Source organism: Hydractinia symbiolongicarpus, chromosome 3 (assembly GCF_029227915.1).
Source record: "Hydractinia symbiolongicarpus strain clone_291-10 chromosome 3, HSymV2.1, whole genome shotgun sequence".
Taxonomy (NCBI): Eukaryota; Metazoa; Cnidaria; class Hydrozoa; order Anthoathecata; family Hydractiniidae; genus Hydractinia; species Hydractinia symbiolongicarpus.
In genome coordinates, this window is record NC_079877.1 from 35,286,436 (window position 1) to 35,309,628 (window position 23,193).

The window sequence follows — 23,193 nt, forward strand, 5'->3', positions numbered from 1 at the left end:
TCATGCGTTTAGTGGTAAAAAAATAATATAAAAAATCCTTCGGGAAATGAGTTTACTCCCAGGGTCCTTTCTTTGTATACTTTTGACTATACGGGCCTAGTCCGGGGTTTACGGGAAATGACGGGTTTTCGTTTGCCGGCGATTAAACCTCTTTTATTCAGCGTCTCATCAAAAATGAAAACATTTTTGAAAACTACAAGTCTCATGCGTTTTAGTGGTGAAAAGATAATTTAAAAAATCGTTTTGGAAATGAGTTTACTCACAGGGTACTTTCTTTGTATACATTCGACTATACGGGCCAAGCACGGGATTTACGGGAAATCGCGGGCTTTCATTTGCCGGCGATTAAACTACTTTCATTAAGCGTCTCATCAAAAATGAAAACATTTCTGAAAACTACAAGTCTCATGCATTTTAGTGGTGAAAAAATAATTTAAAATATCGTTCGGGAATTGAGTTTACTTACAGGGTACTTTCTTTGTATACATTCGACTATACGGGCCAAGCCCGGGATTTACGGGAAATCGCGGGTTTTCGTTTGCCGGCGATTAAACTTCTTTCATTAAGCGTCTCATCAAAAATGAAAACATTTTTAAAAACTACAAGTCTCATGCGTTTTAGTGGTGAAAAAAAAAATTAAAAAATCGTTCGGGAAATGAGTTTACTCCCTGGGTACTTTCTTTGTATACTTTCGACTATACGGGCCGAGTCCGGGATTTACGGGAAATCGCGGATTTTCGTTTGAGGGCAATTAAACTTCTTTTATTCAGCGTCTCATCAAAAATGAAAACGTTTTTGAAAACTACAAGTCTCATGCGTTTTAGTGGTAAAAAAATAATTTAAAAAATCGTTCGGGAAATGAGTTTACTCCCTGGGTAATTTTTTTGTATACTTTTGACTATACGGGCCGAGTCCGGGATTTACGGTAAATCGCGGATTTTCGTTTGCCGGCGATTAAACTTCTTTTATTCAGCGTCCCATCAAATATGAAAACATTTTTGAAAACTACAAGTCTCATGCGTTTAGTGGTAAAAAAATAATATAAAAAATCCTTCGGGAAATGAGTTTACTCCCAGGGTCCTTTCTTTGTATACTTTTGACTATACGGGCCTAGTCCGGGGTTTACGGGAAATGGCGGGTTTTCGTTTGCCGGCGATTAAACCTCTTTTATTCAGCGTCTCATCAAAAATGAAAACATTTTTGAAAACTACAAGTCTCATGCGTTTTAGTGGTGAAAAGATAATTTAAAAAATCGTTTTGGAAATGAGTTTACTCACAGGGTACTTTCTTTGTATACATTTGACTATACGGGCCAAGCCCGGGATTTACGGGAAATCGCGGGCTTTCGTTTGCCGGCGATTAAACTACTTTAATTAAGCGTCTCATCAAAAATGAAAACATTTCTGAAAACTACAAGTCTCATGCATTTTAGTGGTGAAAAAATAATTAAAAATATCGTTCGGGAATTGAGTTTACTCACAGGGTACTTTCTTTGTATACATTCGACTATACGGGCCAAGCCCGGGATTTACGAGAAATCGCGGGTTTTTGTTTGCCGGCGATTAAACATCTTTCATTAAGCGTCTCATCAACAATGAAAACATTTTTAAAAACTACAAGTCTCATGCGTTTTAGTGGTGAAAAAAAAAATTAAAAAATCGTTCGGGAAATGAGTTTACTCCCTGGGTACTTTCTTTGTATACTTTCGACTATACGGGCCGAGTCCGGGATTTACGGGAAATCGCGGATTTTCGTTTGAGGGCGATTAAACTTCTTTTATTCAGCGTCTCATCAAAAATGAAAACGTTTTTGAAAACTACAAGTCTCATGCGTTGAAGTGGTGAAAAAATAATTTAAAAAATCGTTCGGAAAATGAGTTTACTCCCTGGGTACTTTCTTTGTATACTTTTGACTATACGGGCCGAGTCCGGGGTTTACGGGAAATGGCGGATTTTCGTTTGCCGGCGATTAAACTTCTTTTATTCAGCGTCTCATCCAAAATGAAAACATTTTTAAAAACTACAAGTCTTATGCGTTTTAGTGGTGAAAAAATAATTTAAAAAATCGTTCTGGAAATGAATTTACTCACAGGGTACTCTCTTTGTATACATTCGACTATACGGGCCAAGCCCGGGATTTACGGGAAATTGCGGGTTTTCGTTTGCCGGCGATTAAACTTCTTTCATTAAGCGTCTCATCAAAAATGAAAACATTTTTGAAAACTACAGGTCCCATGCGTTTTAGTGGTAAAAAAAAATTTTAAAAATCGTTCGAGAAATGAGTTTACTCCCTGGGTACTTTCTTTGTATACATTCAACTATACGGGCCAAGCCCCGGATTTACGGGAAAACGCGGGATTTCGTTTGCCGGCGATTAAACCTCTTTCATTAAGCGTCTCATCAAAAATGAAAACATTTTTGAAAATTACAAGTCTGATGCGTTTAGTGGTAAAAAAATAATATAAAAAATCGTTCGGGAAATGAGTTTACTCCCAGGGTCCATTCTTTGTATACTTTTGACTATACGGGCCGAGTCCGGGATTTACGGGAAATCGCGGATTTTCGTTTGCCGGCGATTAAACTTCTTTTATTCAGCGTCCCATCAAATATGAAAACATTTTTGAAAACTACAAGTCTGATGCGTTTAGTGGTAAAAAAATAATATAAAAAATCGTTCGGGAAATGAGTTTACTCCCAGGGTCCATTCTTTGTATACTTTTGACTATACGGGCCTAGTCCGGGGTTTACGGGAAATGGCGGGTTTTCGTTTGCCGGCGATTAAACCTCTTTTATTCAGCGTCTCATCAAAAATGAAAACATTTTTTAAAACTACAAGTCTCATGCGTTTTAGTGGTGAAAAGATAATTTAAAAAATCGTTTTGGAAATGAGTTTACTCACAGGGTACTTTCTTTGTATACATTCGACTATACGGGCCAAGCCCGGGATTTACGGGAAATCGCGGGCTTTCGTTTGCCGGCGATTAAACTACTTTCATTAAGCGTCTCATCAAAAATGAAAACATTTCTGAAAACTACAAGTCTCATGCATTTTAGTGGTGAAAAAATAATTTAAAATATCGTTCGGGAATTGAGTTTACTCACAGGGTACTTTCTTTGTATACATTAGACTATACGGGCCAAGCCCGGGATTTACGGGAAATCGCGGGTTTTCGTTTGCCGGCGATTAAACTTCTTTCATTAAGCGTCTCATCAAAAATGAAAACATTTTTAAAAACTACAAGTCTCATGCGTTTTAGTGGTGAAAAAAAAATTAAAAAATCGTTCGGAAAATGAGTTTACTCCCTGGGTACTTTCTTTGTATACTTTCGACTATACGGGCCGAGTCCGGGATTTACGGGAAATCGCGGATTTTCGTTTGAGGGCGATTAAACTTCTTTTATTCAGCGTCTCATCAAAAATGAAAACGTTTTTGAAAACTACAAGTCTCATGCGTTGAAGTGGTGAAAAAATAATTTTAAAAATCGTTCGGAAAATGAGTTTACTCCCTGGGTACTTTCTTTGTATACTTTCGACTATACGGGCCGAGTCCGGGGTTTACGGGAAATGGCGGATTTTCGTTTGCCGGCGATTAAACTTCTTTTATTCAGCGTCTCATCAAAAATGAAAACATTTTTAAAAACTACAAGTCTCATGCGTTGTAGTGGTGAAAAAATAATTTAAAAAATCGTTCGGAAAATGAGTTTACTCCGTGGGTACTTTCTTTGTATACTTTTGACTATACGGGCCGAGTCCGGGGTTTACGGGAAATGGCGGGTTTTCGTTTGCCGGCGATTAAACCTCTTTCATTAAGCGTCTCATCAAAAATGAAAACATTTTTGAAAATTACAAGTCTCATGCGTTTTAGTGGTGAAAAAATAATTTAAAAAATCGTTCGGGAAATGAGTTTACTCCCTGGGTACTTTCTTTGTATACTTTTGACTATACGGGCCGAGTCCGGGATTTACGGGAAATCGCGGATTTTCGTTTGCCGGCGATTAAACTTCTTTTATTTAGCGTCCCATCAAATATGAAAACATTTTTGAAAACTACAAGTCTCATGCGTTTAGTGGTAAAAAAATAATATAAAAAATCGTTCGGGAAATGAGTTTACTCCCTGGGTCCTTTCTTTCTATACTTTTGACTATACGGGCCTAGTCCGGGGTTTACGGGAAATGGCGGGTTTTCGTTTGCCGGCGATTAAACTTCTTTTATTCAGCGTCTCATCAAAAATGAAAACATTTTTGAAAACTAAAAGTCTCATGCGTTTTAGTGGTGAAAAAATGAATTAAAAAATCGTTCGGGAAATGAGTTTACTCCCTGGGTACTATCTTTGTATACTTTTGACTATACGGGCCAAGCCCGGGATATACGGGAAATCGCGGGTTTTCGTTTGCCGGCGATTAAACTTCTTTTATTCAGCGTCTCATCAGAAATGAAAACATTTTTGAAAACTACAAGTCTCATGCGTTTTAGTGGTGAAAAAAAAATTAAAAAATCTTTCGGGAAATGAGTTTACTCCCTGGGTACTTTCTTTGTATACATTCGACTATACGGGCCAAACCCGGGATTTATGGGAAATCGCGGGATTTCGTTTGCCGGCGATTAAACCTCTTTCATTAAGCGTCTCATCAAAAATGAAAACACTTTTCAAAACTACAAGTCTCATGCGTTTTAGTGGTGATAAAATAATTTAAAAAATCGTTCGGGAAATGAGTTTACCCCCTGGGTACTTTCTTGGTATACTTTTGACTATACGGGCCAAGCCCGGGATTTACGGGAAATCGCGGGTTTTCCTTTGCCGGCGATTAAACTTCTTTTATTCAGCGTCTCATCAAAAATGAAAACATTTTTGAAAACTACAAGTCCCATGCGTTTTAGTGGCGAAAAAAAAATTTAAAAAATCGTTCGGGAAATGAGTTTACTCCCTGGGTACTTTCTTTGTATACATTATACTATGCGAGCCAAGCCCGGGATTTACGGGAAATCGCGGGTTTTCGTTTTCCGGCGATTAAACCTCTTTCATTAAGAGTCTCATCAAAAATAAAAACATTTTTGAAAACTACAAGTCTTATGCGTTTAGTGGTAAAAAAATAATATAAAAAATCGTTCGGGAAATGAGTTTACTCCCTGGGTACTTTCTTTGTATACTTTTGACTATACGGGCCGAGTCCGGGGTTTACGGGAAGTGGTGGGTTTTCGTTTGCCGGCGATTAAACTTCTTTTATTCAGCGTCTCATCAAAAATGAAAACATTTTTGAAAACTACAAGTCTCATGCGTTTTAGTGGTGAAAAAATAATTTAAAAAATCGTTCGGGAAATGAGTTTACTCCCTGGGTACTTTCTTTGTATACTTTTGCCTATACGGGCCAAGCCCGGGATTTAAGGGAAATCGCGGGTTTTCGTTTGCCGGCGATTAAACTTCTTTTATTCAGCGTCTCATCAAAAATGAAAACATTTTTAAAAACTACAGGTCTTATGCGTTTTAGTGGTAAAAAAAAATTTTAAAAATCGTTCGGGAAATGAGTTTACTCCCTGGGTACTTTCTTTGTATACATTCAACTATACGGGCCAAGCCCCGGATTTACGGGAAAACGCGGGATTTCGTTTGCCGGCGATTAAACCTCTTTCATTAAGCGTCTCATCAAAAATGAAAACATTTTTGAAAATTACAAGTCTCATGCGTTTTAGTGGTGAAAAAATAATTTAAAAAATCGTTCGGGAAATGAGTTTACTCCCTGGGTACTTTCTTTGTATACTTTTGACTATACGGGCCGAGTCCGGGATTTACGGGAAATCGCGGATTTTCGTTTGCCGGCGATTAAACTTCTTTTATTCAGCGTCCCATCAAATATGAAAACATTTTTGAAAACTACAAGTCTCATGCGTTTAGTTGTAAAAAAATATTATAAAAAATCGTTCGGGAAATGAGTTTACTCCCAGGGTCCTTTCTTTGTATACATTCGACTATGCGAGCCAAGCCCGGGATTTACGGGAAATCGCGGGTTTTCGTTTGCCGGCGATTAAACCTCTTTCATTAAGAGTCTCATCAAAAATAAAAACATTTTTGAAAACTACAAGTCTTATGCGTTTAGTGGTAAAAAAATAATATAAAAAATCGTTCGGGAAATGAGTTTACTCCCTGGGTACTTTCTTTGTATACTTTTGACTATACGGGCCGAGTCCGGGGTTTACGGGAAGTGGTGGGTTTTCGTTTGCCGGCGATTAAACTTCTTTTATTCAGCGTCTCATCAAAAATGAAAACATTTTTGAAAACTACAAGTCTCATGCGTTTTAGTGGTGAAAAAATAATTTAAAAAATCTTTCGGGAAATGAGTTTACTCCCTGGGTACTTTCTTTGTATACTTTTGCCTATACGGGCCAAGCCCGGGATTTACGGGAAATCGCGGGTTTTCGTTTGCCGGCGATTAAACTTCCTTTATTCAGCGTCTCATCAAAAATGAAAACATTTTTAAAAACTACAGGTCTTATGCGTTTTAGTGGTAAAAAAAAATTTTAAAAATCGTTCGGGAAATGAGTTTACTCCCTGGGTACTTTCTTTGTATACATTCAACTATACGGGCCAAGGCCCGGATTTACGGGAAAACGCGGGATTTCGTTTGCCGGCGATTAAGCCTCTTTCATTAAGCGTCTCATCAAAAATGAAAACATTTTTGAAAATTACAAGTCTCATGCGTTTTAGTGGTGAAAAAATAATTTAAAAAATCGTTCGGGAAATGAGTTTACTCCCTGGGTACTTTCTTTGTATACTTTTGACTATACGGGCCAAGTCCGGGATTTACGGGAAATCGCGGATTTTCGTTTGCTGGCGATTAAACTTCTTTTATTCAGCGTCCCATCAAATATGAAAACATTTTTGAAAACTACAAGTCTCATGCGTTTAGTTGTAAAAAAATATTATAAAAAATCGTTCGGGAAATGAGTTTACTCCCAGGGTCCTTTCTTTGTATACTTTTGACTATACGGGCCTAGTCCGGGGTTTACGGGAAATGGCGGGTTTTCGTTTGCCGGCGATTAAACCTCTTTTATTCAGCGTCTCATCAAAAATGAAAACATTTTTGAAAACTACAAGTCTCATGCGTTTTAGTGGTGAAAAGATAATTTAAAAAATCGTTTTGGAAATGAGTTTACTCACAGGGTACTTTCTTTGTATACATTCGACTATACGGGCCAAGCCCGGGATTTACGGAAAATCGCGGGCTTTCGTTTGCCGGCGATTAAACTACTTTCATTAAGCGTCTCATCAAAAATGAAAACATTTCTGAAAACTACAAGTCTCATGCATTTTAGTGGTGAAAAAATAATTTAAAATATCGTTCGGGAATTGAGTTTACTCACAGGGTACTCTCTTTGTATACATTCGACTATACGGGCCAAGCCCGGGATTTACGGTAAATCGCGGATTTTCGTTTGCCGGCGATTAAACTTCTTTTATTCAGCGTCCCATCAAATATGAAAACATTTTTGAAAACTACAAGTCTCATGCGTTTAGTGGTAAAAAAATAATATAAAAAATCCTTCGGGAAATGAGTTTACTCCCAGGGTCCTTTCTTTGTATACTTTTGACTATACGGGCCTAGTCCGGGGTTTACGGGAAATGGCGGGTTTTCGTTTGCCGGCGATTAAACCTCTTTTATTCAGCGTCTCATCAAAAATGAAAACATTTTTGAAAACTACAAGTCTCATGCGTTTTAGTGGTGAAAAGATAATTTAAAAAATCGTTTTGGAAATGAGTTTACTCACAGGGTACTTTCTTTGTATACATTTGACTATACGGGCCAAGCCCGGGATTTACGGGAAATCGCAGGCTTTCGTTTGCCGGCGATTAAACTACTTTAATTAAGCGTCTCATCAAAAATGAAAACATTTCTGAAAACTACAAGTCTCATGCATTTTAGTGGTGAAAAAATAATTTAAAATATCGTTCGGGAATTGAGTTTACTCACAGGGTACTTTCTTTGTATACATTCGACTATACGGGCCAAGCCCGGGATTTACGAGAAATCGCGGGTTTTCGTTTGCCGGCGATTAAACATCTTTCATTAAGCGTCTCATCAACAATGAAAACATTTTTAAAAACTACAAGTCTCATGCGTTTTAGTGGTGAAAAAAAAAATTAAAAAATCGTTCGGGAAATGAGTTTACTCCCTGGGTACTTTCTTTGTATACTTTCGACTATACGGGCCGAGTCCGGGGTTTACGGGAAATGGCGGATTTTCGTTTGCCGGCGATTAAACTTCTTTTATTCAGCGTCTCATCAAAAATGAAAACATTTTTAAAAACTACAAGTCTTATGCGTTTTAGTGGTGAAAAAATAATTTAAAAAATCGTTCTGGAAATGAATTTACTCACAGGGTACTCTCTTTGTATACATTCGACTATACGGGCCAAGCCCGGGATTTACGGGAAATTGCGGGTTTTCGTTTGCCGGCGATTAAACTTCTTTCATTAAGCGTCTCATCAAAAATGAAAACATTTTTGAAAACTACAGGTCCCATGCGTTTTAGTGGTAAAAAAAATTTTAAAAATCGTTCGGGAAATGAGTTTACTCCCTGGGTACTTTCTTTGTATACATTCAACTATACGGGCCAAGCCCCGGATTTACGGGAAAACGCGGGATTTCGTTTGCCGGCGATTAAACCTCTTTCATTAAGCGTCTCACCAAAAATGAAAACATTTTTGAAAATTACAAGTCTCATGCGTTTTAGTGGTGAAAAAATAATTTAAGAAATCGTTCGGGAAATGAGTTTACTCCCTGGGTACTTTCTTTGTATACTTTTGACTATACGGGCCGAGTCCGGGATTTACGGGAAATCGCGGATTTTCGTTTGCCGGCGATTAAACTTCTTTTATTCAGCGTCCCATCAAATATGAAAACATTTTTGAAAACTACAAGTCTGATGCGTTTAGTGGTAAAAAAATAATATAAAAAATCGTTCGGGAAATGAGTTTACTCCCAGGGTCCTTTCTTTGTATACTTTTGACTATACGGGCCAAGTCCGGGGTTTACGGGAAATGGCGGGTTTTCGTTTGCCGGCGATTAAACCTCTTTTATTCAGCGTCTCATCAAAAATGAAAACATTTCTGAAAACTACAAGTCTCATGCATTTTAGTGGTGAAAAAATAATTTAAAATATCGTTCGGGAATTGAGTTTACTCACAGGGTACTTTCTTTGTATACATTAGACTATACGGGCCAAGCCCGGGATTTACGGGAAATCGCGGGTTTTCGTTTGCCGGCGATTAAACTTCTTTCATTAAGCGTCTCATAAAAAATGAAAACATTTTTAAAAACTACAATTCTCATGCGTTTTAGTGGTGAAAAAAAAATTAAAAAATCGTTCGGGAAATGAGTTTACTCCCTGGGTACTTTCTTTGTATACTTTCGACTATACGGGCCGAGTCCGGGATTTACGGGAAATCGCGGATTTTCGTTTGAGGGCGATTAAACTTCTTTTATTCAGCGTCTCATCAAAAATGAAAACGTTTTTAAAAACTACAAGTCTCATGCGTTGAAGTGGTGAAAAAATAAATTTAAAAATCGTTCGGAAAATGAGTTTACTCCCTGGGTACTTTCTTTGTATACTTTCGACTTTACGGGCCGAGTCCGGGGTTTACGGGAAATGGCGGATTTTTGTTTGCCGGCGATTAAACTTCTTTTATTCAGTGTCTCATCAAAAATGAAAACATTTTTAAAAACTACAAGTCTCATGCGTTGTAGTGGTGAAAAAATAATTTAAAAAATCGTTCGGGAAATGAGTTTACTCCCTGGGTACTTTCTTTGTATACTTTTGACTATACGGGCCGAGTCCGGGATTTACGGGAAATCGCGGATTTTCGTTTGCCGGCGATTAAACTTCTTTTATTTAGCGTCCCATCAAATATGAAAACATTTTTGAAAACTACAAGTCTCATGCGTTTAGTGGTAAAAAAATAATATAAAAAATCGTTCGGGAAATGAGTTTACTCCCTGGGTCCTTTCTTTCTATACTTTTGACTATACGGGCCTAGTCCGGGGTTTACGGGAAATGGCGGGTTTTCGTTTGCCGGCGATTAAACTTCTTTTATTCAGCGTCTTATCAAAAATGAAAACATTTTTGAAAACTACAAGTCTTATGCGTTTTAGTGGTGAAAAGATAATTTAAAAAATCGTTTTGGAAATGAGTTTACTCACAGTGTACTTTCTTTGTATACATTCGACTATACGGGCCAAGCCCGGGATTTACGGGAAATCGCGGGTTTTCGTTTGCCGGCGATTAAACCACTTTCATTAAGCGTCTCATCAAAAATGAAAACATTTCTGAAAACTACAAGTCTCATGCATTTTAGTGGTGAAAAAATAATTTAAAATATCTTTCGGGAAATGAGTTTACTCCCTGGGTACTTTCTTTGTATACATTCGACTATACGGGCCAAGCCCGGGATTTACGGGAAATCGCGGGTTTTCGTTTGCCGGCGATTAAACTTCTTTCATTAAGCGTCTCATCAAAAATGAAAACATTTTTATAAACTACAAGTCTCATGCGTTTTAGTGGTGAAAAAAAAATTAAAAAATCTTTCGGGAAATGAGTTTACTCCCTGGGTACTTTCTTTGTATACATTCAACTATACGGGCCAAGCCCGGGATTTACGGAAAATCGCGGGATTTCGTTTGCCGGCGATTAAACCTCTTTCATTAAGCGTCTCATCAAAAATGAAATTTTTTTTGAAAACTACAAGTCTCATGCGTTTCAGTGGTGGAAAAATAATTTAAAAAATCGTTCGGGAAATGAGTTTACTCCCTGGGTACTTTCTTTGTATACTTTTGACTATACGGGCCGAGTCCGGGGTTTACGGGAAATGGCGGGTTTTCGTTTGCCGGCGATTAAACTTCTTTTATTCAGCGTCTCATCAAAAATGAAAACATTTTTAAAAACTATAAGTCTCATGGGCTTTAGTGGTGAAATAATAATTTAAAAAATCGTTCGGGAAATGAGTTTACACCCCGGGTACTTTCTTTGTATACCTTTGACTATACGGGCAGAGTCCGGGTTTTACGGGAAATCGCAGGTTTTCGTTTGCCGTCGATTAAACTTCTTTTATTCAGCGTTTCATCAAAAATGAAAACATTTTTGAAAACTACAAGTCTCAACAGTTTTAGTGGTGAAAAAATATTTTAAAAAATCGTTCGGGAAATGAGTTTACTCCCTGGGTACTTTCTTTGTATACTTTTGACTATACGGGCCGAGTCCGGGGTTTACGGGAAATGGCGGGTTTTCGTTTGCCGCCGATTAAACTTCTTTTATTCATCGTCTCATCAAAAATGAAAACATTTTTGAAAACTACAAGTCTCATGCGTTTTAGTGGTGAAAAGATAATTTAAAAAATCGTTTTGGAAATGAGTTTACTCACAGGGTACTTTCTTTGTATACATTCGACTATACGGGCCAAGCCCGGGATTTACGGGAAATCGCGGGTTTTCGTTTGCCGGCGATTAAACCACTTTTATTAAGCCTCTCATCAAAAATGAAAATTTTTTGAAAACTACAAGTCTCATGCGTTTCAGTGGTGGAAAAATAATTTAAAAAATCGTTCGGGAAATGAGTTTACTTCCTGGGTACTTTCTTTGTATACTTTTGACTATACGGGCCGAGTCTGGGATTTACGGGAAATCGCGGATTTTCGTTTGAGGGCGATTAAACTTCTTTTATTCAGCGTCTCATCAAAAATGAAAACGTTTTTGAAAACTACAAGTCTCATGCGTTGAAGTGGTGAAAAAATAATTTAAAAAATCGTTCGGAAAACGAGTTTACTCCCTGGGTACTTTCTTTGTATACTTCCGACTATACGGGCCGAGTCCGGGGTTTACGGGAAATGGCGGGTTTTCGTTTGCCGGCGATTAAACTTCTTTTATTCAGCGTCTCATCAAAAATGAAAACATTTTTAAAAACTACAAGTCTCATGCGTTGTAGTGGTGAAAAAATAATTTAAAAAATCGTTCGGAAAATGAGTTTACTCCCTGGGTACTTTCTTTGTATACTTTTGACTATACGGGCCGAGTCCGGGGTTAACGGGAAATGGCGGGTTTTCGTTTGCCGGCGATTAAACCTCTTTCATTAAGCGTCTCATCAAAAATGAAAACATTTTTGAAAATTACAAGTCTCATGCGTTTTAGTGGTGAAAAAATAATTTAAAAAATCGTTCGGGAAATGAGTCTACTCCCTGGGTACTTTCTTTGTATACTTTTGACTATACGGGCCGAGTCCGGGATTTACGGGAAATCGCGGATTTTCGTTTGCCGGCGATTAAACTTCTTTTATTTAGCGTCCCATCAAATATGAAAACATTTTTGAAAACTACAAGTCTCATGCGTTTAGTGGTAAAAAAATAATATAAAAAATCGTTCGGGAAATGAGTTTACTACCTGGGTCCTTTCTTTGTATACTTTTGACTATACGGGCCTAGTCCGGGGTTTACGGTAAATGACGGGTTTTCGTTTGCCGGCGATTAAACTTCTTTTATTCAGCGTCTTATCAAAAATGAAAACATTTTTGAAAACTACAAGTCTCATGCGTTTTAGTGGTGAAAAGATAATTTAAAAAATCGTTTTGGAAATGAGTTTACTCACAGGGTACTTTCTTTGTATACATTCGACTATACGGGCCAAGCCCGGGATTTACGGGAAATCGCGGGTTTTCGTTTGCCGGCGATTAAACCACTTTCATTAAGCTTCTCATCAAAAATGAAAACATTTCTGAAAACTACAAGTCTCATGCATTTTAGTGGTGAAAAAATAATTTAAAATATCGTTCGGGAATTGAGTTTACTGACAGGGTACTTTCTTTGTATACATTCGACTATACGGGCCAAGCCCGGGATTTACGGGAAATCGCGGGTTTTCGTTTGCCGGCGATTAAACTTCTTTCATTAAGCGTCTCATCAAAAATGAAAACATTTTTATAAACTACAAGTCTTATGCGTTTTAGTGGTGAAAAAAAAATTAAAAAATCTTTCGGGAAATGAGTTTACTCCCTGGGTACTTTCTTTGTATACATTCGACTATACGGTCCAAGCCCGGGATTTACGGGAAATTGCGGGATTTCGTTTGCCGGCGATTAAACCTCTTTCATTAAGCGTCTCATCAAAAATGAGAAATTTTTTGAAAACTACAAGTCTCATGCGTTTCAGTGGTGGAAAAATAATTTAAAAAATCGTTCGGGAAATGAGTTTACTCCCTGGGTACTTTCTTTGTATACTTTCGACTATACGGGCCGAGTCCGGGATTTACAGGAAATCGCGCATTTTCGTTTGAGGGCGATTAAACTTCTTTTATTCAGCGTCTCATCAAAAATGAAAACGTTTTTGAAAACTACAAGTCTCATGCGTTGAAGTGGTGAAAAAATAATTTAAAAAATCGTTCGGAAAATGAGTTTACTCCCTGGGTACTTTCTTTGTATACTTTCGACTATACGGGCCGAGTCCGGGGTTTACGGGAAATGGCGGGTTTTTGTTTGCCGGCAATTAAACTTCTTTCATTAAGGGTCTCATCAAAAATGAAAACATTTTTATAAACTACAAGTCTCATGCGTTTTAGTGGTGAAAAAAAAAAATTAAAAAATCTTTCGGGAAATGAGTTTACTCCCTGGGTACTTTCTTTGTAAACATTCGACTATACGGGCCAAGCCCGGGATTTACGGGAAATCGCGGGTTTTCGTTTGCCGGCGATTAAACTTCTTTTATTCATTGTCTTATCAAAAATGAAAACATTTTTGAAAACTACAAGTCTCATGCGTTTTAGTGGAGAAAAGATAATTTAAAAAATCGTTTTGGAAATGAGTTTACTCACAGGGTACTTTCTTTGTATACATTCGACTATACGGGCCAAGCCCGGGATTTACGGGAAATCGCGGGTTTTCGTTTGCCGGCGATTAAACTTCTTTCATTAAGCGTCTCATCAAAAATGAAAACATTTTTATAAACTACAAGTCTCATGCGTTTTAGTGGTGAAAAAAAAAATTAAAAAATCTTTCGGGAAATGAGTTTACTCCCTGGGTACTTTCTTTGTATACATTCGACTATACGGTCCAAGCCCGGGATTTACGGGAAATCGCGCATTTTCGTTTGAGGGCGATTAAACTTCTTTTATTCAGCGTCTCATCAAAAATGAAAACGTTTTTAAAAACTACAAGTCTCATGCGTTGAGTGGTGAAAAAATAATTTAAAAAATCGTTCGGAAAATGAGTTTACTCACAGGGTACTTTCTTTGTATACATTCGACTATACGGGCCAAGCCCGGGATTTACGGGAAATCGCGGGTTTTCGTTTGCCGGCGATTAAACTTCTTTCATTAAGCGTCTCATCAAAAATGAAAACATTTTTATAAACTACAAGTCTCATGCGTTTTAGTGGTGAAAAAAAAAATTAAAAAATCTTTCGGGAAATGAGTTTACTCCCTGGGTACTTTCTTTGTATACATTCGACTATACGGGCCTAGTCCGGGGTTTACGGGAAATGGCGGGTTTTCGTTTGCCGGCGATTAAACTTCTTTTATTCAGCGTCTTATCAAAAATGAAAACATTTTTGAAAACTACAAGTCTCATGCGTTTTAGTGGTGAAAAGATAATTTAAAAAATCGTTTTGGAAATGAGTTTACTCACAGGGTACTTTCTTTGTATACATTCGACTATACGGGCCAAGCCCGGGATTTACGGGAAATCGCGGGTTTTCGTTTGCCGGCGATTAAACCACTTTCATTAAGCGTCTCATCAAAAATGAAAACATTTCTGAAAACTACAAGTCTCATGCATTTTAGTGGTGAAAAAAAAAATTAAAAAATCTTTCGGGATATGAGTTTACTCCCTGGGTACTTTCTTTGTATACATTCGACTATACGTGCCAAGCCCGGGATTTACGGGAAATCGCGGGTTTTCGTTTGCCGGCGATTAAACTTCTTTTATTCAGCGTCTTATCAAAAATGAAAAATTTTTTGAAAACTACAAGTCTCATGCGTTTTAGTGGTGAATAGATAATTTAAAAAATCGTTTTGGAAATGAGTTTACTCACAGGGTACTTTCTTTGTATACATTCAACTATACGGGCCAAGCCCGGGATTTACGGGAAATCGCGGGTTTTCGTTTGCCGGCGATTAAACCACTTTCATTAAGGTTTTCTTTTGCCGGCGATTAAACTTCTTTCATTAAGCGTCTCATCAAAAATGAAAACATTTTTATAAACTACAAGTCTCATGCGTTTTAGTGGTGAAAAAAAAAATTAAAAAATCTTTCGGGAAATGAGTTTACTCCCTGGGTACTTTCTTTGTATACATTCGACTATACGGTCCAAGCCCGGGATTTACGGGAAATCGCGGGATTTCGTTTGCCGGCGATTAAACCTCTTTCATTAAGCGTCTCATCAAAAATGAAAAATTTTTTGAAAACTACAAGTCTCATGCGTTTCAGTGGTGGAAAAATAATTTAAAAAATCGTTCGGGAAATGAGTTTACTCCCTGGGTACTTTCTTTGTATACTTTCGACTATACGGGCCGAGTCCGGGATTTACGGGAAATCGCGCATTTTCGATTGAGGGCGATTAAACTTCTTTTATTCAGCGTCTTATCAAAAATGAAAAATTTTTTGAAAACTACAAGTCTCATGCGTTTTAGTGGTGAAAAGTTAATTTAAAAAATCGTTTTGGAAATGAGTTTACTCACAGGGTACTTTCTTTGTATACATTCAACTATACGGGCCAAGCCCGGGATTTACGGGAAATCGCGGGTTTTCGTTTGCCGGCGATTAAACCACTTTCATTAAGGTTTTCTTTTGCCGGCGATTAAACTTCTTTCATTAAGCGTCTCATCAAAAATGAAAACATTTTTATAAACTACAAGTCTCATGCGTTTTAGTGGTGAAAAAAAAAATTAAAAAATCTTTCGGGAAATGAGTTTACTCCCTGGGTACTTTCTTTGTATACATTCGACTATACGGTCCAAGCCCGGGATTTACGGGAAATCGCGGGATTTCGTTTGCCGGCGATTAAACCTCTTTCATTAAGCGTCTCATCAAAAATGAAAAATTTTTTGAAAACTACAAGTCTCATGCGTTTCAGTGGTGGAAAAATAATTTAAAAAATCGTTCGGGAAATGAGTTTACTCCCTGGGTACTTTCTTTGTATACTTTCGACTATACGGGCCGCGTCCGGGATTTACGGGAAATCGCGCATTTTCGATTGAGGGCGATTAAACTTCTTTTATTCAGCGTCTTATCAAAAACGAAAACATTTTTAAAAACTACAAGTCTCATGCGTTTTAGTGGTGAAAAGTTAATTTAAAAAATCGTTTTGGAAATGAGTTTACTCACAGGGTACTTTCTTTGTATACATTCGACTATACGGGCCAAGTCCGGGATTTACGGGAAATCGCGGGTTTTCGTTTGCCGGCGATTAAACCACTTTCATTAAGCGTCTCATCAAAAATGAAAACATTTCTGGAAACTACAAGTCTCATGCATTTTAGTGGTGAAAAAAAAAATTAAAAAATCTTTCGGGAAATGAGTTTACTCCCTGGGTACTTTCTTTGTATACATTCGACTATACGGGCCAAGCCCGGGATTTACGGGAAATCGCGGGTTTTCGTTTGCCGGCGATTAAACTTCTTTTATTCAGCGTCTTATCAAAAATGAAAACATTTTTGAAAACTACAAGTCTCATGCGTTTTAGTGGTGAAAAGATAATTTAAAAAATCGTTTTGGAAATGAGTTTACTCACAGGGTACTTTCTTTGTATACATCCAACTATACGGGCCAAGCCCAGGATTTACGGGAAATCGCGGGTTTTCGTTTGCCGGCGATTAAACCACTTTCATTAAGGTTTTCGTTTGCCGGCGATTAAACTTCTTTCATTAAGCGTCTCATCAAAAATGAAAACATTTTTATAAACTACAAGTCTCATGCGTTTTAGTGGTGAAAAAAAAAATTAAAAAATCTTTCGGGAAATGAGTTTACTCCCTGGGTACTTTCTTTGTATACATTCGACTATACGGTCCAAGCCCGGGATTTACGGGAAATCGCGGGATTTCGTTTGCCGGCGATTAAACCTCTTTCATTAAGCGTCTCATCAAAAATGAAAAATTTTTTGAAAACTACAAGTCTCATGCGTTGAAGTGGTGAAAAAATAATTTAAAAAATCGTTCGGAAAATGAGTTTACTTCCTGGGTACTTTCTTTGCATACTTTCGACTATACGGGCCGAGTCCGGGGTTTACGGGAAATGGCGGGTTTTCGTTTGCCGGCGATTAAACTTCTTTTATTCAGCGTCTCATCAAAAATGAAAACATTTTTAAAAACTACAAGTCTCATGCGTTGTAGTGGTGAAAAAATAATTTAAAAAATCGTTCGGAAAATGAGTTTACTCCCTGGGTACTTTCTTTGTATACTTTTGACTATACGGGCCGAGTCCGGGGTTTACGGGAAATGGCGGGTTTTCGTTTGCCGGCGATTAAACCTCTTTCATTAAGCGTCTCATCAAAAATGAAAACATTTTTGAAAATTACAAGTCTCATGCGTTTTAGTGGTGAAAAAACAATTTAAAAAATCGTTCGGGAAATGAGTTTACTCCCTGGGTACTTTCTTTGTATACTTTTGACTATACGGGCCGAGTCCGGGATTTACGGGAAATCGCGGATTTTCGTTTGCCGGCGATTAAACTTCTTTTATTTAGCGTCCCATCAAATATGAAAACATTTTTGAAAACTACAAGTGTCATGCGTTTAGTGGTAAAAAAATAATATAAAAAATCGTTCGGAAAATGAGTTTACTCCCTGGGTACTTTCTTTGTATACTTTCGACTATACGGGCCGAGTCCGGGGTTTACGGGAAATGGCGGGTTTTCGTTTGCCGGCGATTAAACTTCTTTTATTCAGCGTCTCATCAAAAATGAAAACATTTTTAAAAACTACAAGTCTCATGCATTTTAGTGGTGAAAAGATAATTTAAAAAATCGTTTTGGAAATGAGTTTACTCACAGGGTACTTTCTTTGTATACATTCAACTATACGGGCCAAGCCCGGGATTTACGGGAAATCGCGGGTTTTCGTTTGCCGGCGATTAAACCACTTTCATTAAGCGTCTCATCAAAAATGAAAACATTTCTGAAAACTACAAGTCTCATGCATTTTAGTGGTGAAAAAATAATTTAAAATATCGTTCGGGAATTGAGTTTACTCACAGGGTACTTTCTTTGTATACATTCGACTATACGGGCCAAGCCCGGGATTTACGGGAAATCGCGGGTTTTCGTTTGCCGGCGATTAAACTTCTTTCATTAAGCGTCTCATCAAAAATGAAAACATTTTTATAAACTACAAGTCTCATGCGTTTTAGTGGTGAAAAAAAAAATTAAAAAATCTTTCGGGAAATGAGTTTACTCCCTGGGTACTTTCTTTGTATACATTCGACTATACGGGCCAAGCCCGGGATTTACGGGAAATCGCGGGTTTTCGTTTGCCGGCGATTAAACTTCTTTTATTCAGCGTCTTATCAAAAATGAAAACATTTTTGAAAACTACAAGTCTCATGCGTTTTAGTGGTGAAAAGATAATTTAAAAAATCGTTTTGGAAATGAGTTTACTCACAGGGTACTTTCTTTGTATACATTCAACTATACGGGCCAAGCCCGGGATTTACGGGAAATCGCGGGTTTTCGTTTGCCGGCGATTAAACCACTTTCATTAAGCGTCTCATCAAAAATGAAAACATTTCTGAAAACTACAAGTCTCATGCATTTTAGTGGTGAAAAAATAATTTAAAATATCGTTCGGGAATTGAGTTTACTCACAGGGTACTTTCTTTGTATACATTCGACTATACGGGCCAAGCCCGGGATTTACGGGAAATCGCGGGTTTTCGTTTGCCGGCGATTAAACTTCTTTCATTAAGCGTCTCATCAAAAATGAAAACATTTTTATAAACTACAAGTCTCATGCGTTTTAGTGGTGAAAAAAAAAATTAAAAAATCTTTCGGGAAATGAGTTTACTCCCTGGGTACTTTCTTTGTATACATTCGACTATACGGGCCAAGCCCGGGATTTACGGGAAATCGCGGGATTTCGTTTGCCGGCGATTAAACTTCTTTTATTCAGCGTCTTATCAAAAATGAAAACATTTTTAAAAACTACAAGTCTCATGCGTTTTAGTGGTGAAAAGATAATTTAAAAAATCGTTTTGGAAATGAGTTTACTCACAGGGTACTTTCTTTGTATACATTCAACTATACGGGCCAAGCCCGGGATTTACGGGAAATCGCGGGTTTTCGTTTGCCGGCGATTAAACCACTTTCATTAAGGTTTTCGTTTGCCGGCGATTAAACTTCTTTCATTAAGCGTCTCATCAAAAATGAAAACATTTTTATAAACTACAAGTCTCATGCGTTTTAGTGGTGAAAAAAAAAAATTAAAAAATCTTTCGGAAAATGAGTTTACTCCCTGGGTACTTTCTTTGTATACTTTCGACTATACGGGCCGAGTCCGGGGTTTACGGGAAATGGCGGGTTTTCGTTTGCCGGCGATTAAACTTCTTTTATTCAGCGTCTCATCAAAAATGAAAACATTTTTAAAAACTACAAGTCTCATGCGTTTTAGTGGTGAAAAGATAATTTAAAAAATCGTTTTGGAAATGAGTTTACTCACAGGGTACTTTCTTTGTATACATTCAACTATACGGGCCAAGCCCGGGATTTACGGGAAATCGCGGGTTTTCGTTTGCCGGCGATTAAACCACTTTCATCAAGCGTCTCATCAAAAATAAAAACATTTCTGAAAACTACAAGTCTCATGCATTTTAGTGGTGAAAAAATAATTTAAAATATCGTTCGGGAATTGAGTTTACTCACAGGGTACTTTCTTTGTATACATTCGACTATACGGGCCAAGCCCGGGATTTACGGGAAATCGCGGGTTTTCGTTTGCCGGCGATTAAACTTCTTTCATTAAGCGTCTCATCAAAAATGAAAACATTTTTATAAACTACAAGTCTCATGCGTTTTAGTGGTGAAAAAAAAAATTAAAAAATCTTTCGGGAAATGAGTTTACTCCCTGGGTACTTTCTTTGTATACATTCGACTATACGGGCCGAGTCTGGGGTTTACGGGAAATGGCGGGTTTTCGTTTGCCGGCGATTAAACTTCTTTTATTCAGCGTCTCATCAAAAATGAAAACATTTTTAAAAACTACAAGTCTCATGCGTTTTAGTGGTGAAAAGATAATTTAAAAAATCGTTTTGGAAATGAGTTTACTCACAGGGTACTTTCTTTGTATACATTCAACTATACGGGCCAAGCCCGGGATTTACGGGAAATCGCGGGTTTTCGTTTGCCGGCGATTAAACCACTTTCATTAAGCGTCTCATCAAAAATGAAAACATTTCTGAAAACTACAAGTCTCATGCATTTTAGTGGTGAAAAAATAATTTAAAATATCGTTCGGGAATTGAGTTTACTCACAGGGTACTTTCTTTGTATACATTCGACTATACGGGCCAAGCCCGGGATTTACGGGAAATTGCGGGTTTTCGTTTGCCGGCGATTAAACTTCTTTCATTAAGCGTCTCATCAAAAATGAAAACATTTTTATAAACTACAAGTCTCATGCGTTTTAGTGGTGAAAAAAAAAATTAAAAAATCTTTCGGGAAATGAGTTTACTCCCTGGGTACTTTCTTTGTATACATTCGACTATACGGGCCGAGTCCGGGGTTTACGGGAAATGGCGGGTTTTCGTTTGCCGGCGATTAAACTTCTTTTATTCAGCGTCTCATCAAAAATGAAAACATTTTTAAAAACTACAAGTCTCAAGCGTTTTAGTGGTGAAAAGATAATTTAAAAAATCGTTTTGGAAATGAGTTTACTCACAGGGTACTTTCTTTGTATACATTCAACTATACGGGCCAAGCCCGGGATTTACGGGAAATCGCGGGTTTTCGTTTGCCGGCGATTAAACTTCTTTCATTAAGCGTCTCATCAAAAATGAAAACATTTCTGAAAACTACAAGTCTCATGCATTTTAGTGGTGAAAAAATAATTTAAAATATCGTTCGGGAATTGAGTTTACTCACAGGGTACTTTCTTTGTATACATTCGACTATACGGGCCAAGCCCGGGATTTACGGGAAATCGCGGGTTTTTGTTTGCCGGCGATTAAACTTCTTTCATTAAGCGTCTCATCAAAAATGAAAACATTTTTATAAACTACAAGTCTCATGCGTTTTAGTGGTGAAAAAAAATATTAAAAAATCTTTCGGGAAATGAGTTTACTCCCTGGGTACTTTCTTTGTATACATTCGACTATACGGGCCAAGCCCGGGATTTACGGGAAATCGCGGGATTTCGTTTGCCGGCGATTAAACTTCTTTTATTCAGCGTCTTATCAAAAATGAAAACATTTTTAAAAACTACAAGTCTCATGCGTTTTAGTGGTGAAAAGATAATTTAAAAAATCGTTTTGGAAATGAGTTTACTCACAGGGTACTTTCTTTGTATACATTCAACTATACGGGCCAAGCCCGGGATTTACGGGAAATCGCGGGTTTTCGTTTGCCGGCGATTAAACCACTTTCATTAAGGTTTTCGTTTGCCGGCGATTAAACTTCTTTCATTAAGCGTCTCAGCAAAAATGAAAACATTTTTATAAACTACAAGTCTCATGCGTTTTAGTGGTGAAAAAAAAAATTAAAAAATCTTTCGGGAAATGAGTTTACTCCCTGGGTACTTTCTTTGTATACATTCGACTATACGGGCCAAGCCCGGGATTTACGGGAAATCGCGGGATTTCGTTTGCCGGCGATTAAACTTCTTTTATTCAGCGTCTTATCAAAAATGAAAACATTTTTAAAAACTACAAGTCTCATGCGTTTTAGTGGTGAAAAGATAATTTAAAAAATCGTTTTGGAAATGAGTTTACTCACAGGGTACTTTCTTTGTATACATTCAACTATACGGGCCAAGCCCGGGATTTACGGGAAATCGCGGGTTTTCGTTTGCCGGCGATTAAACCACTTTCATTAAGGTTTTCGTTTGCCGGCGATTAAACTTCTTTCATTAAGCGTCTCATCAAAAATGAAAACATTTTTATAAACTACAAGTCTCATGCGTTTTAGTGGTGAAAAAAAAAATTAAAAAATCTTTCGGGAAATGAGTTTACTCCCTGGGTACTATCTTTGTATACATTCGACTATACGGTCCAAGCCCGGGATTTACGGGAAATCGCGGGATTTCGTTTGCCGGCGATTAAACCTCTTTCATTAAGCGTCTCATCAAAAATGAAAATTTTTTTGAAAACTACAAGTCTCATGCGTTTCAGTGGTGGAAAAATAATTTAAAAAATCGTTCGGGAAATGAGTTTACTCCCTGGGTACTTTCTTTGTATACTTTTGACTATACGGGCCGAGTCCGGGATTTACGGGAAATCGCGGATTTTCGTTTGCCGGCGATTAAACTTCTTTTATTTAGCGTCCCATCAAATATGAAAACATTTTTGAAAACTACAAGTGTCATGCGTTTAGTGGTAAAAAAATAATATAAAAAATCGTTCGGAAAATGAGTTTACTCCCTGGGTACTTTCTTTGTATACTTTCGACTATACGGGCCGAGTCCGGGGTTTACGGGAAATGGCGGGTTTTCGTTTGCCGGCGATTAAACCACTTTCATTAAGCGTCTCATCAAAAATGAAAACATTTCTGAAAACTACAAGTCTCATGCATTTTAGTTGTGAAAAAATAATTTAAAATATCGTTCGGGAATTGAGTTTACTCACAGGGTACTTTCTTTGTATACATTCGACTATACGGGCCAAGCCCGGGATTTACGGGAAATCGCGGGTTTTCGTTTGCCGGCGATTAAACTTCTTTCATTAAGCGTCTCATCAAAAATGAAAACATTTTTATAAACTACAAGTCTCATGCGTTTTAGTGGTGAAAAAAAAAATTAAAAAATCTTTCGGGAAATGAGTTTACTCCCTGGGTACTTTCTTTGTATACATTCGACTATACGGGCCAAGCCCGGGATTTACGGGAAATCGCGGGTTTTCGTTTGCCGGCGATTAAACTTCTTTTATTCAGCGTCTTATCAAAAATGAAAACATTTTTGAAAACTACAAGTCTCATGTGTTTTAGTGGTGAAAAGATAATTTAAAAGATCGTTCTGGAAATGAGTTTAC

At 37.5% G+C, this 23,193-nt stretch overlaps 1 long non-coding RNA gene across 1 annotated transcript; it reads left to right on the forward strand.

Moving 5' to 3' along the window:
• The first annotated feature begins 9,293 nt into the window (after positions 1-9,293).
• Positions 9,294-13,671, forward strand: LOC130635487 (uncharacterized). The gene is made up of 2 exons (XR_008982163.1): positions 9,294-9,534; positions 13,388-13,671. It is a non-coding gene; the product is annotated as an uncharacterized LOC130635487 (long non-coding RNA).
• The last annotated feature ends 9,522 nt before the right edge of the window (positions 13,672-23,193 follow it).